Source organism: Thermobia domestica, chromosome 3 (assembly GCF_964235325.1).
Source record: "Thermobia domestica chromosome 3, izTheDome1.hap1.1, whole genome shotgun sequence".
Classification (NCBI taxonomy): Eukaryota; Metazoa; Arthropoda; class Insecta; order Zygentoma; family Lepismatidae; genus Thermobia; species Thermobia domestica.
The window spans coordinates 90,892,819-90,909,067 of record NC_137456.1 but is presented as its reverse complement, the minus strand read 5'-3'; positions in this window follow the sequence as shown (position 1 = coordinate 90,909,067).

Here is a 16,249-nt window from a genome sequence, read left to right as displayed (position 1 = left end):
ATTAAATCAAATATGTGCATTCAATATTATTATTATGATAGGACTTTTGTTTTTAAAATTTTAGTATTAATTATTTTAGTTCCTTTTTTAAAAAATTAAAAAAGTCCTATCATACTTAAGACAAAGTTGTATAATAATAATTTCAAATACTAATTTTTATTTTAACATTCATTTCAAGAATTTGAATTCATTATTATTATTATTATTATTATTATACGTATCACTTATAATATACGAGGAAAAAATATGTTAGGATTTTTTTTCTTATAAAAATTAAAAATCTTATCATATTGAGGTGTATGAAACGAACACAAAACACACACACAAATAAAACATTTCACTCTCCACTATATATATTTTTATTACATTTGATATTACGTTGTTTAGTATACATGAAAAAACAAATCAATTTTCTTCTTCTTTATGAAGAGTCGTTCACTTCATTGATACCCTCCGAAGGTTGAGTATCGGTTTCCCCCCACCATGGCTGTGTCGATACACTATCAAATAAATCAGCCATAATTGAATCTATGAGTTTTTGTTTGCAAAATACTTTCATTTCCAATTTTAATCGTTCACCATCAATGTTCACATCACTGTTCTTATCAAGAGAGAGACTTGGAAAACTAATGTTCATACCATTAATAATACTCTGTTCATCTACACAGGTATGTATTCCGGTAAGTCCTCTGCATGTAAGACACTGCGATTGTACATGATTACGAATAGTATCTGTACACAAGTCAAAATATTCACGTAGCACAACACTACAAACTTTACTGTTTTTCACAGCATGTTCAATACACGGTAATATTTCTAAGAAATAACGCCAATCACTTGAAGTTAAGTACACAGTGTTTCGAGGAGCATGAAGTGTTCCTTTCTTCTCTAACATCACTAATTTTTCACCCATTAGTTTTCGCACCACCAGTTCGTTTTTTCGACCAAGAGATTTTATAAATGTAATTTCCACTTGAGAATTTAAATAGTCCGTAACAAATGGGGTTAAATTTATAAGTTTCTCCCACTCTGCCAAATTTAACTCCACTCCAAACACAAGTCCTTTGCCAACACGAATCACTGGTTCAAATGTATCACTATCCACTCCAATACAAATTAATTTGGTTTTCATTGAATTAAGTCCATATTCAACATTTAACAAGTACTCTTTCTTGGTATCCATAGTTGACGCACAAGCACTCAAAGACATGTTACTCCAGTTGCTGGTCAGCACAGAATAACGACACTATGCATACAGATGACTGCGCATGCATGAAGAGGAGGGACGAAGAGGAAAATTCATGTTTCATCTTGTTTGTACATGCCACCATACACTTACGATGAGTAAACCAGTTCAGTAAATTCACGATCATGCATATTACGTCCAGATACATTAATCTTCATTCCTTTATATATTAAACAGACATTCCCACTTTGTAAATACGTTAATAATGCACCATTATCTGCTTCCAATTTTCAGTACAACGTCCAGGTAAAATCACTTTTTCACCTCCTTCAAATGTCACACATGCCTTCCTACCATATACCGTTGTAATTATTTCACAGTTTACAATACGAAATGGTACTCCAATCTCCAAATCTCGCATTTTTGTAAAGGGTACCATTGATGGCTTATTAAGCTTATCTAATAAACTCATTGACGATGACATCTTTAAATTTTTGACGTTTCTTCCTTTGCAACAGCTGCTAACAGAATGATCTACACAAGCACATACGTTCCGCTTACGCTCTTCGCAAGAGGGGTGAGGGGTTAGGGGATTCAAATTATTAGCCAATTAACGACAAGAACACGAAAAGGCATGTTTTATCTTGTTTTCTACATCTAGTAGGCGTCCAAGACTATGAGCATAGCAACAGCAAACCAACATTTTCCCACGGGGTTCTGTGCTAGCCGTAAAAGGCTATGAACATAGCAACTAAAGAGGAGTAGGGGGTGACGGAGGTTCAAATAAACCAAAATTTTCCCACGCGCTTCTGTGGTAGCCGTAAAAGGCTATGAACATAGCAACTAAAGGCTTCTCGAAACTTGCCTCCCAATTCCAGGAAATGATATCGATTTCTAGGAAAAGAAGATCAAATTTCGCTGACTCGGCCATCTATACGCCCGGACATCTACTATATATATATATATATCTTATCCGACTTTGAAAGAAAGTACGGATGCCATTTTATATCAAAATCACCAAATTTGTTTTAGTATTAACGTAAATAGCTAATTTGTGAAAACCTCGAATCGAAATCCTCTTTAATAGAGAAAAACTTTTAGTTCCTGTAACAGCATTTCTGTCAAATAAAAAGAAGCTAAATACATCAACAACTTAATGTAGCTCTACTGCCTACGGACACTGGAAGTTCAGTGCCGCGAGTACAAAAGCTCTCCATTGATTTCTGTCTTTAGCCTACTGGACCCAGTTTCTACTTTATATTTCAATCTCTGCGAGAACCATTTTAATATTGTCCTCCCATCTGCGCCTCGGTCTTCCTAATTTTCGTTTTCCTCTTTGGATTTTCAGTTAGAACTTTGAAAGCGTTTCTAATTTCTACATGACCTGCCCATTTGAGCCTATTATACTTGACCCTAACAATGTTTGGTAAACGCATAAATTATACACTTCCTCGTTATGAAGTTTTCGCCATTCCTCATTCTCGTTCCTCTTGGAGTCCGAGTCTTGTTTTCAAATACTTTCAGTCTACGATTTTCCCTCAGAGTCCGTGACCATGTTCCGCAACCTTACAGTACAACAGGCATGATTATCGTTTTATATTTTAAGCTGCAAATTTCTCAAGATAATTCGCGACAACAAAAGATTTTTAACTGAATAATAACACGAAATTCCTGCTTCCAGTTGACACCAAATTTCTTAGGATTATAGTTATGGTCTGTTAACAATGATCCTAGATATTTGAATGTATCCACTTTCTTAAAAATAAATATTATTTGGTATTTTAACGCATCCATACAATACAGTATTACGATCCCGACGAACTTCCATGTATTTAGTTTCCTCTGCATTTACTTCTAAGCTCTTATCTCTGCAAGCGTTAATTAAGATTTCTGCATTCCTTTCTATTGTTCTAATATTCTCTATAAAATTTACATCATCAGCATACGCCATAACCTGGTAAATACAATTCAGCTCTAGGATATGATTGCTGTCTTTGATTTTCCTTATTGTGTTCTCCAAAACAAAGTTAAAGAATAATGGCGACAACACATCTCCTTGTTTGAGGTCATTCTCAACGTGAAAGCTCGTGAACGAGAATTTATCTATTCGAACCTTACTTTGGGATTCATTTAAACATATCTTAATTAATCTAACTTTTTCGGCATTCCAAATTCTGTAAGCTTGTTGTTCAATGTTTCCCTCCTACCCGAGTCTAAAGTCAATAACTGATGTACCAGGATATTGTATTCCCATTTCTTTTCAAATATTAGTCGAATGGTAAGTATCTTGTCGATAGTCGATCGATTTTACCTACATCCGCTCTGATAATCCCCAATAATTTCAACCGCGTATGGAGGCAATCTTTCTAATAGGATGTTTAAGAGGACTTATTGAATGTTAACGGAAGAAAAATGCCTCAATAATTATTACAATCAGTTTTGTTGCTTTTCTTTTGAACTGGAACAATGATTGATACTTTTCACTTTTGTGATAATTCCTCCTTGTTCCAGGTAAGGAGAATGAGTTTGTGTATCTTGCTGTACAATTTTTCTCCTCCAGCTAAAATTAAGTTAGCTAGAATTTCGTCTACACCCGGAGAGGTGTGTTTCTTTAGTTTTCTAATAGCGATTTCTATTTCTGTCTGGTTAGGTTCTGGAATATACGCTTATGCTGTGTGCATTTCACTTTCCCCACGAACATTAGTTTTTGGTTATATGTTAAGCAAATCATCAAAGAGATCTTTCCATCTATTTAAGATGCTATCCTTATCAGTGAGATCTGTTCCGTTGGCTTTCTTTAATACATAAGCACGAGGTTGATATGCTTTCTTAAATTCGTTGATCCCCTTATACATGTTCGGAATGTTTTTGTTTTTATTATTATCTTCAAGTTTATTCATTTTAGCTTTCAAAAATCGCGTTCCTTTGTTCTAAAAATTTTTGAAGTTTTCCGCCAGATGATAATGAAATTTTATATAGTTATTTCGTTCCCATTTTTTAGCCAACGCCGTTTCTTCTACTTTCTCTCCTCTGCTACCTTAATGCATTCCTGGTTGAACCATGGTTTGTTCCTACGTATCTCTGCGTGTCCCAATTTTTCTTTTGCTGAAATTTTACTGTTATCTCTAATTTCAACCAAGTATCTTAAGTAATGAACATTAGTGCACTCCGAATCTTCTAAAATCGAGAATCTATTTGACACTTTAATCTGGCTCCCCTCTCACCTGACTCTCCTCAAACTTTTATTCAACGATAGTCTCTCTCTCTTAATGTCGCTGCTACCAGGTGGTAATTAGTATCACAATTAGCTCCTCTGAACAACGGAACATTAGTTATGCTAGATGTTTTCTTCTGTCTATTAAAACATGATTAGTTTGATTATGTGATTTTCCATATGATGAAATCCAAGTATATTTATGAATGACACGGTGTGGGAATTTTGTAATCTTCACGATAAAATTTCTGAATGTTGCAAAGTTCATGAGTCTAACGCCGTTGTCACAACCTTTCTTATGCAGACATTTATTCCCTATAATCGGTTTGAAAATACCCTCTCGTCCTACCTTCGCATTGAAAGGGCCTAACAGAATTTTCATATGGTATTACGGGAGATGATTAAATACGCGTTCTATTCTTTCGTAGAAACTGTCCTTTTTATCGTCATCCTTATTTTATGTTGTTGCATTTAAAACAAAATATTACACCACCGATCCTCAAGAGAAGTAAAAGAAAATCTATCATTAAGAAATGCAATCCATGTAATTGCTAATACTATTTGTTTGTGAACGGATAGCCCTGTTCCTAGTTGGTAATTTTTAATTGGTTCCCCTTAAAAGAACGTAAAGTTTCGCGACTTGACTCCTCCATTTCCTTCTAATCTAACTTCCTGATATCCCACTAGGTCCATCCTCTATTTCTAAACTCATTCCTTAAAATTTTAACGTCGCCGCCCTATAGAGACTTCTTATATTCCATATTCCAAGTCTCATGTCGATTTTACTTTTTGAGTTCGTGCCAAGTTATCAGTTCTAATCCGAAGATTCTGCGAATATACAGTATCTGAACAATCCTTTTGTTTTTTTGTTTTTTTACAGGATCAGGTTGTTCGCCCCACACCAAATCCCCAAGCTTGAGGAACACCCCTTGTCGTCTGTCCGCGACTGCTTATTCAGTGTATTCGCAGCTAACCTCTATATATAGAGGCCTTCTCGATCCACAACGTGAGGACGTGCCATGTCGTGGTGGCAGGAAAACCACCTTTCACAGAAATTAATATAGCTATATCTTAGAAATAAAATAGGTGCTGATTATCCGAACACTAATTTAAAATACACAGGAACAATGAATATGCTCGGATATATGAATGCATATTGAGACTGTGCAAGCTTAGATGCCGTAAAAATCGTAAATTAGAGACTAGTGTCAATGTACTATTTCATTAATGCATCGTACGTTTGACTATTATTGATGTATCACATTGTTTCGCTTTATAACTACATAACTTTATAATATTTTTGTAAGTGATCATACTCTTTATCTGTTCTCTGCCAATAGCGACTATATGAATTTATAAAACAAAACTGAAATATAGAAGAATAAATTTTAAAAAAATAATGTGATATTTCGCAGGGCATTTTACGCAAAGCGCGCCTTGTATCCTTTACAGGTTCTTTATTAACAGTTACTATTTGAATTTATTGTAGAAAGTTGGTATACAGGATAGGATAATTAAAACCACTTATCTATAATGCTATGTTTCGTAGGGCGCCTTATGTAAAGGGAGCACTGTATCTTTTACGGGTTCTTTACCAATAGTAACCGTATGTGTGTATTGTACAGGACTGTAGTATACAGAAGAGTGAATAAAATCGTCAATCTTTGATGTGGTTTCTCAAGGGCGTCTAATGTAAAGGACGCACTGCCCCTTTCACGGGTTCTTTACCAATAAAACTGTAAAGCCCGTCTCACACGGATCTGAACTAAGTCCTCAATCCAGGTTACAACTTGACAGTGTTGCTTAACTCAAACTTCCATGCAATTTATTTTATCCTGAGATGATGTAGGGGTCTCAGACGATCCTTAAAACTAGGTAGGTTTTACCAACAGAGCCTCTCGTGGTCGCTGTATTAAACAGACGAGTCGTAATTGTAAATATTATTGTTTTTCTATTTCAAAATATGAGTTCATCCGAAGAGGATGAAATAGCCGTAGCAGCGATATCTGCTCTGTTGTCGACACAAAATCCGCCCCCCCCCCCCCCCAAAGAAATCCATATTTTTAGTGGTGAATAATGAACTGCTTGCAGAAGATCCTCGTTTCTACTATATATATATATACAGAATAGACTAATCAGAATTCCATACGCTATTGAAATTAGTAACTCCGAAAATTCGGCAGCGAGATACGAACATGAGGGAGTCTGTATCAGCTGAAAAAAGGTCTGTAGATCCTTGTATCCACCAGATTGTACAACTGAAAATCAAATGACTTGTCCAAATCTGTAAATGAGGGCAGTTATCAGGCGCGGAAAGCTAAAATAAAGAGGAAAGAGCAATTTACTAGTATAGGTACTGTGTGTATCCGCTCGGCTCACTAACCACAAAAAATACCCAAATAGCCCATAAAGTAAACTTATACCGCGCCGGAGGCTACTCTTATGCACTACATCCGGTCTTTTGGTATTGTCCCAGCATTGTAGAACTATTCCCTAAAATTGCACATAGGTCACACAATACTGATGACAACTCCCATTGTTTCTGTTTCTGATGCTGGTTTACTTTTGGCGCACCACATCTGAATTTTATGTTTATAAATGTAGGATTACTAGTGTAAAATTATTACAAGTGCTTTACAGAAGTTGTATTTTGTTTACAAGTGGAACGCTACTAGTATGAAACCATGACAAATGCTATTGAAACTCGTATCATTGCTAAAACCCATTTGTTTTCACTACCGTCGCTTATGCGGATATCCACCTTCGCTGACGCACGCGCACGCTAACACTCGGACCATCCAGCTTCGGTTAGATAGTATTCATGGTTTTTAGTGGCGACCTAGCGCAGGTTGTTTTGTATTTTTTGGGCTGTAGTTTTTATGCATGCATCCGAACGCTGTATTTATATGCAAATAGTAAAAGGATAATAATTTTTCAACTATTCCTTATGATACCCCCTTAAATTTTAACTATGCCATGTGGATACTATCATGTCGCTCAGCACAAATCATTTAGAAAACAATAAGAAGGAAATTAGTGAAGGAATTCTGATTTTAGAACGATTAATTCGAGTGGTGCGCCAAAAGTAAACTTGCACGCTTTTTAAAACATGTTACATTCTTTTTTTTTTGTATTCAAATTGCACAATATATTTAAATCACCTATTTTTATTCTTTTAAAAGATATAATTACATTTGTTCACACCTGTAATGTTCGGGCGGACACTACCTACTTCACTGCATACCTTCTCTAAGGTCTTTATTTTTGCAGGTTTTTTTTTAAATAATATAAATCGTGCTTCACGTTATACAAAAAAAAATCATATTTTTCGTATGACTCTTAATATCTATAAGCTCCTCTTGTCCAGGCAGCATTGTTTTGAAATTATACCGAGAAATAGTTGAATGTCGTCAGGAGCTACTCTTTTCTGATTGGTAGTTGTATGGAAGTCCAGAAGAAAATAGAAACTGCTTCTATTTCTTCCAAGTCAGGATCCAAATAAAGACAGCAGAAAATTTTAACCTGAAGTAAGGGCAAGTTACTTCTCACACGATCGTTAAGTAATGTCGTGAGTTTTGGATCATGAATCGCAGCCTTACTTCAGTCCCGTCTGAGACAGGCTTAAGAATTTATTACTAAAAACTTGTACCTTTATTTATACTGTGATGTTTCGGAGTAATTTTCTATCACTCGATTATTTAGGTATCAGCAAACAAAGCTGTATATCCGACAACTACAAATCTTCAAACTTTTGAGATGGTACGTAATTAAATTTAAGAACTAATTATTTGAATATATATGGTACCTAAATTAGAAGTTTAAAAAATGACAAATTGGCTTGTTTAGTTTCACCCAAACAATAATATGTTATCAGTTACTTACAAAAACAAACATAATAAAAGGGAAAATTCAAAATATCACTGCTATAACATATTGACTATATCAAAAGTGACAGATTAACTATACGAGTGCTACCAAACAATAGCACAGATAACAAAATAATCAATGTATCGTTACCTGCACAGATTAATTATACGAGTGTCTCCAAGTAATAAAATAAACAAAACTGAAGTAATAGAACAAACAAAGGTGACAGATTAACTATACGAGTGCTAGCAAACAATAGCACCGATAATATAATAATCAATGTACCGTTACCGGTAAACCGGTACGTTACAACTAAAAACACGTTTCTGATTGGTTGCAGCTTGCAATTGTCCAAACCAGGCCCGCAACCAGAGGTGCTAGGGGCCTGGATCCCCCTAATCTTTTCGTGGCCTCTCCAGACCTCAAAACAAAAAATACAATTCAGAATTCAGATATGTGTAAGAGAATTTTTAAATACTTGTCCCCCCCTAACATATTCATGGTCCCTTCAAATCTCTATGGCTGGTTGCGGGCCTGGTCCAAACCTGCTGCTGTATGTATTGTATATTATAGTTCTAATAGAAGAAAATTGTCACTTTGTTAGAATTGAAGAAGCAGTTGAGGCAAAATGTATATTATGGCATTCAAGGTGGAACAGAATGAGCTCTGCAGGGCTTCTAACCCGTTCCTACTACTACTACTACTACTAATAATAATAATAATAATAATAATAATAATAATAATAATAATCCTACTACTACTACTAATCTTACTGCTTCTACTACTTATACAGTGTACTTTTATAGCAGAACTGCACCCACGCCAAAAGCAATAATAATTACTAGCGCATTGCGCTAGTATGCTCAACCACTAAGACTGCCAAAAACAGACATTTGATTTCTGCTGTATTTATATTGGCTACGTGGGGAGAAACAGATAACTCCAACTAACCATAACTGCCTATTTAACTAAAATATGAAAACTTCATTTACAGGCCGTTCAAAAATGTTGTGTTACCAAATCCAAAAAATTGAATATATTTCATTTAATCAAACATTTTCTTGTACACCTTATATGTGGAGAACTATATAGAGTCCATAGTGTAGCCAAATCAAAACTAACAATTTACTCAGTATGATATGGTTATTCAGTAAAAAATATATGAATACTCGATTTAGGGTCCGTTTAAAAATTTGGTGGCCCCTCATAGAAAAAATCAACATATTTCATTGAATCAAACATTTTCTTGTATGCCTCATATTATAAGATCTACATATAATGTAGCCAAATCCAAACTCTCAATCAACTCAGTATGATATGCGTATTCCGTGAAAAATACGAAAACTCGAATTACGAGCCGTTCCAAACTTTCGCGGCCCCTAATCCAAAAACTAATTCTTGGACAAGATCGCAATCTTTTGATGCACTTTTTTCATCAATCGGAAAATACTTGGCCAAGATCGGAACCTTTTGATCCATTTTTTGGATCATTCCTAAATTGCTTGTTTAAATTTCTCCTTTATGCGGAGAGGCGGCATTTTCTATATGTGGTGAATTGATAGTGGGTTAGTTTGTAAAAATAATCGAAACGATCGATATTATTTGAGAAACAAACAATACAGTGCTTCGCATCATATATCCATATATGCTTACCATCAGAGCAGGATCCAGGACCCACTTCTTGGAACCCGGTGGGTCGTAATACTGCTACTTATAACTACCTTTAAGACTTCCGAACTCTGCATTATATTTATATTTAAATAAGAAGGTTTCCTCTTATGGGGAGCGATCACCTCCCCTCGATCTGCCCCTGCTAGCCATGCGCTTTCTACTATAATAATTGCTGAACCTTGTTTATTATATAGAGCGCTTAAAGCACAGAGCAATAAACCCATAAAGTTGTGAGAAAAATGGACATAAAATTTTCAATGTTAGCTTTTGTACGTTGATGTACTTACCTTGATTTGGGACTTTAAAAATTTTATCCGTTTTTCCACTGACAAGCATCGATAATTAAACAAGGAAATAATTAGACCATTATAATTTAATTGCAATTCATTGTAATTTTACCCATGTCGAACATTTTACCATTGTATATCGTAGAGGTCAGTTCCATAGTTATTGCAACAGAGCGGCGCTTGATAGATTGATTAGTTAGAATTTCACAACCTGATTGTATTACAACTTTAAACTCTTTAGTCGGTAGAGAAGAGACGATGAATCATATGTCTGAGATGATGACGATATGTTTTTGTGAGTCAGTGGTTCACGGTGGATGGTGGGCTGAAGTGGGTCATAGAAGGTGGTGGATAAGAGTGAGTCACGGTCTGGATTAGATCAGGTTGGGTCTCGGGTCAGTGGGTCACGGTGAAGCAGAATGTGTCCGTGTATTTCAGAAAACGAACCGTAATTTGGTTCAGTTAGCTTTGAAAACAGGCAATGTATTGCGGCTTTTCAGAATATCTGTATATGTTTTCGAAAGGTTCCGAACGATATGTAATGGTTTCGTTTTAGGTTAAGGTATTATGATTCCGCTGTTTCACTTTTGAATGGAATTACGATTCCCCATGTTTTTTCTCTATATATTTTTCTGTGAAAACACATTAATGAGCAATAGAAAATACAACTGTTTTTCGGCTCGGATTGGTTTCCGTTAACAGCTTGCAAATACGTTTAATATCCCACGAATATGCCTCTTAGGTTGAGGAAGACTATGATTAAAGCAAGGGAACGATGATGGACGAATCTTTGGAATGAGAAAGTGGGAGTGTCCCGAGAAAAGCCACGAGTATGATGCTGTCAGTCTCAAGCTTACTTGCCTTGAGAACGAACGAGGTACCGCATCCATCATATAGTTCAGTAGGCGGGGTCTCAGTTTCGATACCCGGTGGGAGAGCATTTGAAATATTAAATGTCCTCGATGTATCTGTGTTCGTGTCCCTGTCGTTCAAGGTTACTGGAAATAACTGTAGAACGAGAATAACCGAATATAATATAGATACGTTACAGAGATACTTTCGGTCTTCTTTTTTAAATTTAAACTTGAATTCTATGAACTATAGTATTTTATCATGACCGAAATCAGTGTTTCATCGTTAATAAAATATTGGAATCGTAAACGCTTGCAATCTGCTACATACCGGAGTGTTTCTTGACTCTTACTTAAAAAAGCAGTCTTAGGCTAGTAGCTTGAGCATTCGTTTCGTGAGTTAGTGGTCCACGCTTCGATTCCGTCCGAGGAAATTCAGAAATATTTTATAATTTACAATGTTGATATTTCTTATGTATAATAACATTTAAAATAGTCAATTTCTCTCGTCCTTACAAATTAGAGTTGAAACGACTTCCTTCACAAAAGAAAAACTATCAGCACCCCGTCCAGTCTACAATCTCGATTCCTATTGTCTGAAAACTTAGCATCTTTCGCAAACAATTCATGAATACAAAAGGCCTAGTATGAGTCATAAATTTGTCTAAAACATCATTGTGGAATTGTTTCTAAGTTCTTCCACTCTTACTAGAAATAATAATAATATTTTTGTTCGCTATTTTAAACTCATCTCATATATTCGTTCAACCAAAATTGGTAAATAGAAACTATTCTCTTTTATATTTGTATATATATTTTGTTAAAATATCAATATAACGCATACATAATCCAATGTCTTTTACCCAAAGAAAGCGCGTTACTATGTATAGTGATGAAGACAAATCCTACTTAGTTTCTGTTAAGGCATCCGAAGGTTCGATTTCCATATTGTCAGGTAACTGACAACTTCTTTTCCCCTTCTTTTCCTTCCAAAGGAAATTCATTTCTTTCCCTTTCTTATAAGGCAATTCATCCATATACAGGGTCCGAAAAATTTCTTTTCATTTTTCTTAACTTCGGTATGCTTATTTGCATTGGAATAGGACGTAATATTAAGGTCCCAAATATTCAGTAATAATAATAATAATAATAATAATAATAATAATAATAATAATAATAATAATAATAATAATAATAATAATAATAATAATAATAATAATAATGGTTTTAAAAGTTTCGAAGATTTAAAATTTGGCAAAACTTACTTAAACGTAGGGATTTCGGAGAAGGATTCCATACCTTCAAGACACACTTCTGCAACTACCCTAATTTAAACGAAAGCTTTCCACTAAAGTTTCTTGTAGAAAGAATTCTACTGTACATTTTAAGGAAAATAAATGTAATAAAAATAACTGAATAACATTGAACAGTAAGGCATATAATAAACTAACTTGTAGAATATACAGGTGGAATTATAAAAGCTTTGCTACAAAAATATATACACAGACCATAATTCAGTGAGCTCTGAAATACAAAGTAACAAAATAACATATAAGATTCAGTCTACAGAGCAATCGTTACTTAAAAAGTGGCATATACTATTTCGAGACAAGAGGAGAGATGCTCACGATACTTTTCGCCTCGTCTCGATTCTCATCTCCAAAGCGAGACGATAATTTGAGTTAGCCTTGTCCCTTCACGAATGTAAAATGTTATGTCTCATCTCGATTTTGTTTGTTTTGTTTTAGAATAGGGATGATAAATGCCTCTTCTCATGAGCAACATTTAACAAAACCGAAATATTTTTTGTCAAATGTCACGTTTCTGCTTGTAATGGTATGTCCTGAGCAATAATAAGTTTCTAATTTTTAATCTTCTACGAGATTATTATTATTATTATTACTATTATTCCTGACGATTTGATAGTTTAAGTATTGAACATCCGAGTATTCAAATATCTGAATATAATAAAACGTGTGTCATCGCCGATCAATCGGCATCAAAATTCCTAAATTAAAAAAATGCCGTACGTGGTTTCGATTCGAGAACTTCCAGATTACTGGCCGAGCCCCTCGACCACTGAACCACAATCACTACGCTGTAAAAGATTCGTCTTTAGTCTGGTTACGTTAGATTTCTTTGCCTCCGCTTGCAAAGTTGTATGTTATTTTCATCGTTTCAAAAAGTCTTTCGTAATTCTTTTATGATTATATAAGTTAATAATCTTCGGCAAAGTTTGTATTAATAACACGTGTTGTTCAAAATCCTTTGGTTCACACGTTTCTTTCTTCTCCACACGAAACTACAGATAGAAAAGATTTAATTCTCATACTCTGCATTTGTTTCAAAGCAGTCGCCATTACTTGGTCAAACATTTATGTCCATCACGATACATACATAAACATTGATCTTAAGGACATGTGGGTAGAAACTCTTCTTTAACTTTGTTTCAAGAAAGGCAACTTTTAAAATGAATACCCTGCGTATATGTAGTACATGTGTAGGCCTACACCTATGATAACGTTGATTGTATTTTTTCTTCCAGATCTTTTAGTATTTGCTGCTTTCAAAAAATTCGAGTCTCTCAAACTCACCAAATGTTTCCGATATTTCTAATGTCTCAAACATTTCGAGTGCCTCAAATGGTTTCAAGAGTCTAGAACATTTCGTGAGTCTCAAACAAATCTAGCATCTCAAGCAATTCGAAAGTCTCGAACATAATTCGATAAAATTAAAATTGTTATCGATTACTCGGATTATCGATATCGGAACAGTCCTAGTGCGAGCGTTTCATGAGCAACCTGAGGCAATAATTGCAAGCTGTAACTAGCTCCAGTTAACGTCTCTAATCGTATTCGTATCGTGCTTCAGCCAGTAGTTTGGCAGACTGTTTGTGTTACTGATGAACCAGCAGCTTGAAAGTAGTGAGTGAACACATTATCGCTGTTGTACATATAGTTTTCATTGCCAGGTGTCAGTAGTTCAAGAAAAGTGCAGGAATACCCAGCCTTTGTAAAGATTTGGTGGACAGTATGTGCTACATATGTGCGGACATGGTTTGTGGTGGCATTGACTGCTGCAGTACGAAGAGCATATTTACTATACTTTGAATGTCGTATTGGAGACCAGAATAAATCATGGGATCCCCACCATTGTTGTTCGAACTATTCATCTACTCTCAGTGCCTGGATGTATGGGAAGAACCTTTCCATGCTCTTTGCTGTGCCCGACATTTGTCATTAACCAACAACCCATAGCACAGACTGCTACTTTTACATGCTACCCTACTGAAATAACGGTATAGATACAAAGAAGAAGAAGAGGAAAATCGAATACTCAGTGATATCATCTTTCATTCGTCTAGTGACCGATGTAGAAGAAGTGCCTGTTCCCGATCCACGGCTATCATTCCGACGGAAAGTGATAGAGAGAATGATAGTGAAGGTGAACTTGCTCCACATACCGGTGACACTGATCCTTCATTTGAGCCGAAAACTAACTATGCTAAACCACACCGACTCACACAAGTGGAACTTCATTACCTAATTAGAGATTTGGACCTGCCAAAGAATAAAGATGCGCTCTTAGCATCTAAGTTACAGCAGTGAAACCTTCTACAGGATACAGTTAGGGTATCAACTCTACGCTATCGTCAATAAGATCTTGCCAATTATTTCTGCTGCACCGATGAATTGGTATTTTGCAATGATGTTCAAGGTTTGATGCAGAAACTGAAGATTCCGTACATAGTAGAAGATTGGAGACTGTTTATAGACGCCTCCAAAACAAGCCTTAAAGCTGTGCTTCTGTACAACAGTAAGGAGATATCAGCACCAATCCCTGTTACTTATGCACCACTAGGTAAAGAAAGTTATCCCATGTTGGAACGCGTTTTGGATCTTATAAAATATCGTGAACACAAGTGGTTAGTTTGTGACGATTTTAAGGTGATCGCAATTTCATTTGGTCTACAGGGTGGCTACACAAAGTACTTCTGTTACATACGTGAGTGAGATAGTCGCGCAAATAATGTCCATTGCACTCAAAAGAAATGGCCGTGACGTAGAGCTTTGTAGCCAGGCGAAAAACACATTTCAAATGTACCTCTCGTAAACCCACAAAGCATTGTGCTACCCTATTACACAATAAATTTGGACTGATGAAAGCATTTGTGAAGGCCATGAACATGAATGAATGTGCATTGGCATACTTGTGCCAAAAGTTTCTGCGTCAAAGTACAGAAAAGATTAAGTAGGGAGTCTTATTGGTCCACAAATAGGCAAGCTATTGCAAGACGAGATGTTTGAATATTTAATATATTCTCAGTGCTGATGAGCTCCACGCCTGGCATTGTTTCCGCAATATTTGTCCAGACTCTTGGGCAACCACCAAGCCGAAAATTACAAAGAATTAATAAAAGAATTGCTATCTGCCTACGAGAAACTTGGGTGCAATATGCCACTCAAAATGCACTTCCTTCGTACCCATCTTATGTCTTTCCAGTGAATTGCGGATCTTTCAGTGACGAGCAAGGAGAGCGATTTCACCAGGACACATTTGCGATGGAACAACATTAAAAGGAAAGTGGCCAGTTTCGATGTTAGCGGATTTCTGCTGGATGATTCCAAGAGATACTCCAGTTATACTCACAAGGAACAAGCAAAGAGACGGCGTCTTTAAAACAGATACCTTAGGAACTTTTACCAATACAGTTTTTGTCCTGTAGCGCTATATGCAAAATGTTAAGAGTACTATTACACCGATACTGTACCAGGAGGGAGCTATATTTTTAACATTCATATTCAGTGTCCAAATATTTATAAGATTCAGTTGTTTTTATTTCCGTAATTATGTTAACATTTGTTACTTTTAACTTTACAGTTTCATTTTCATAGCGTTATATGCAAAAGATAAATTATGTAATTACCACTAAATCTCAGCTAGGAACATATTATCATTGTCATTTTATTGTTCAGCGTCCAAGAAATTATAAAGAATAGATACTTTTATTTCCGTAATCAGTTGGATGTTTTGTGACTTTTACCTAATTACAATTTTATTATTATACCGTTATATGTAACATGTTAAGTGTGTAATTACAAGTAAATCTTAGCCAGGAGCATATTTTTATTGTCATTTTCGTGTTCACAGCCCAAAACTCAATAAAGGATGA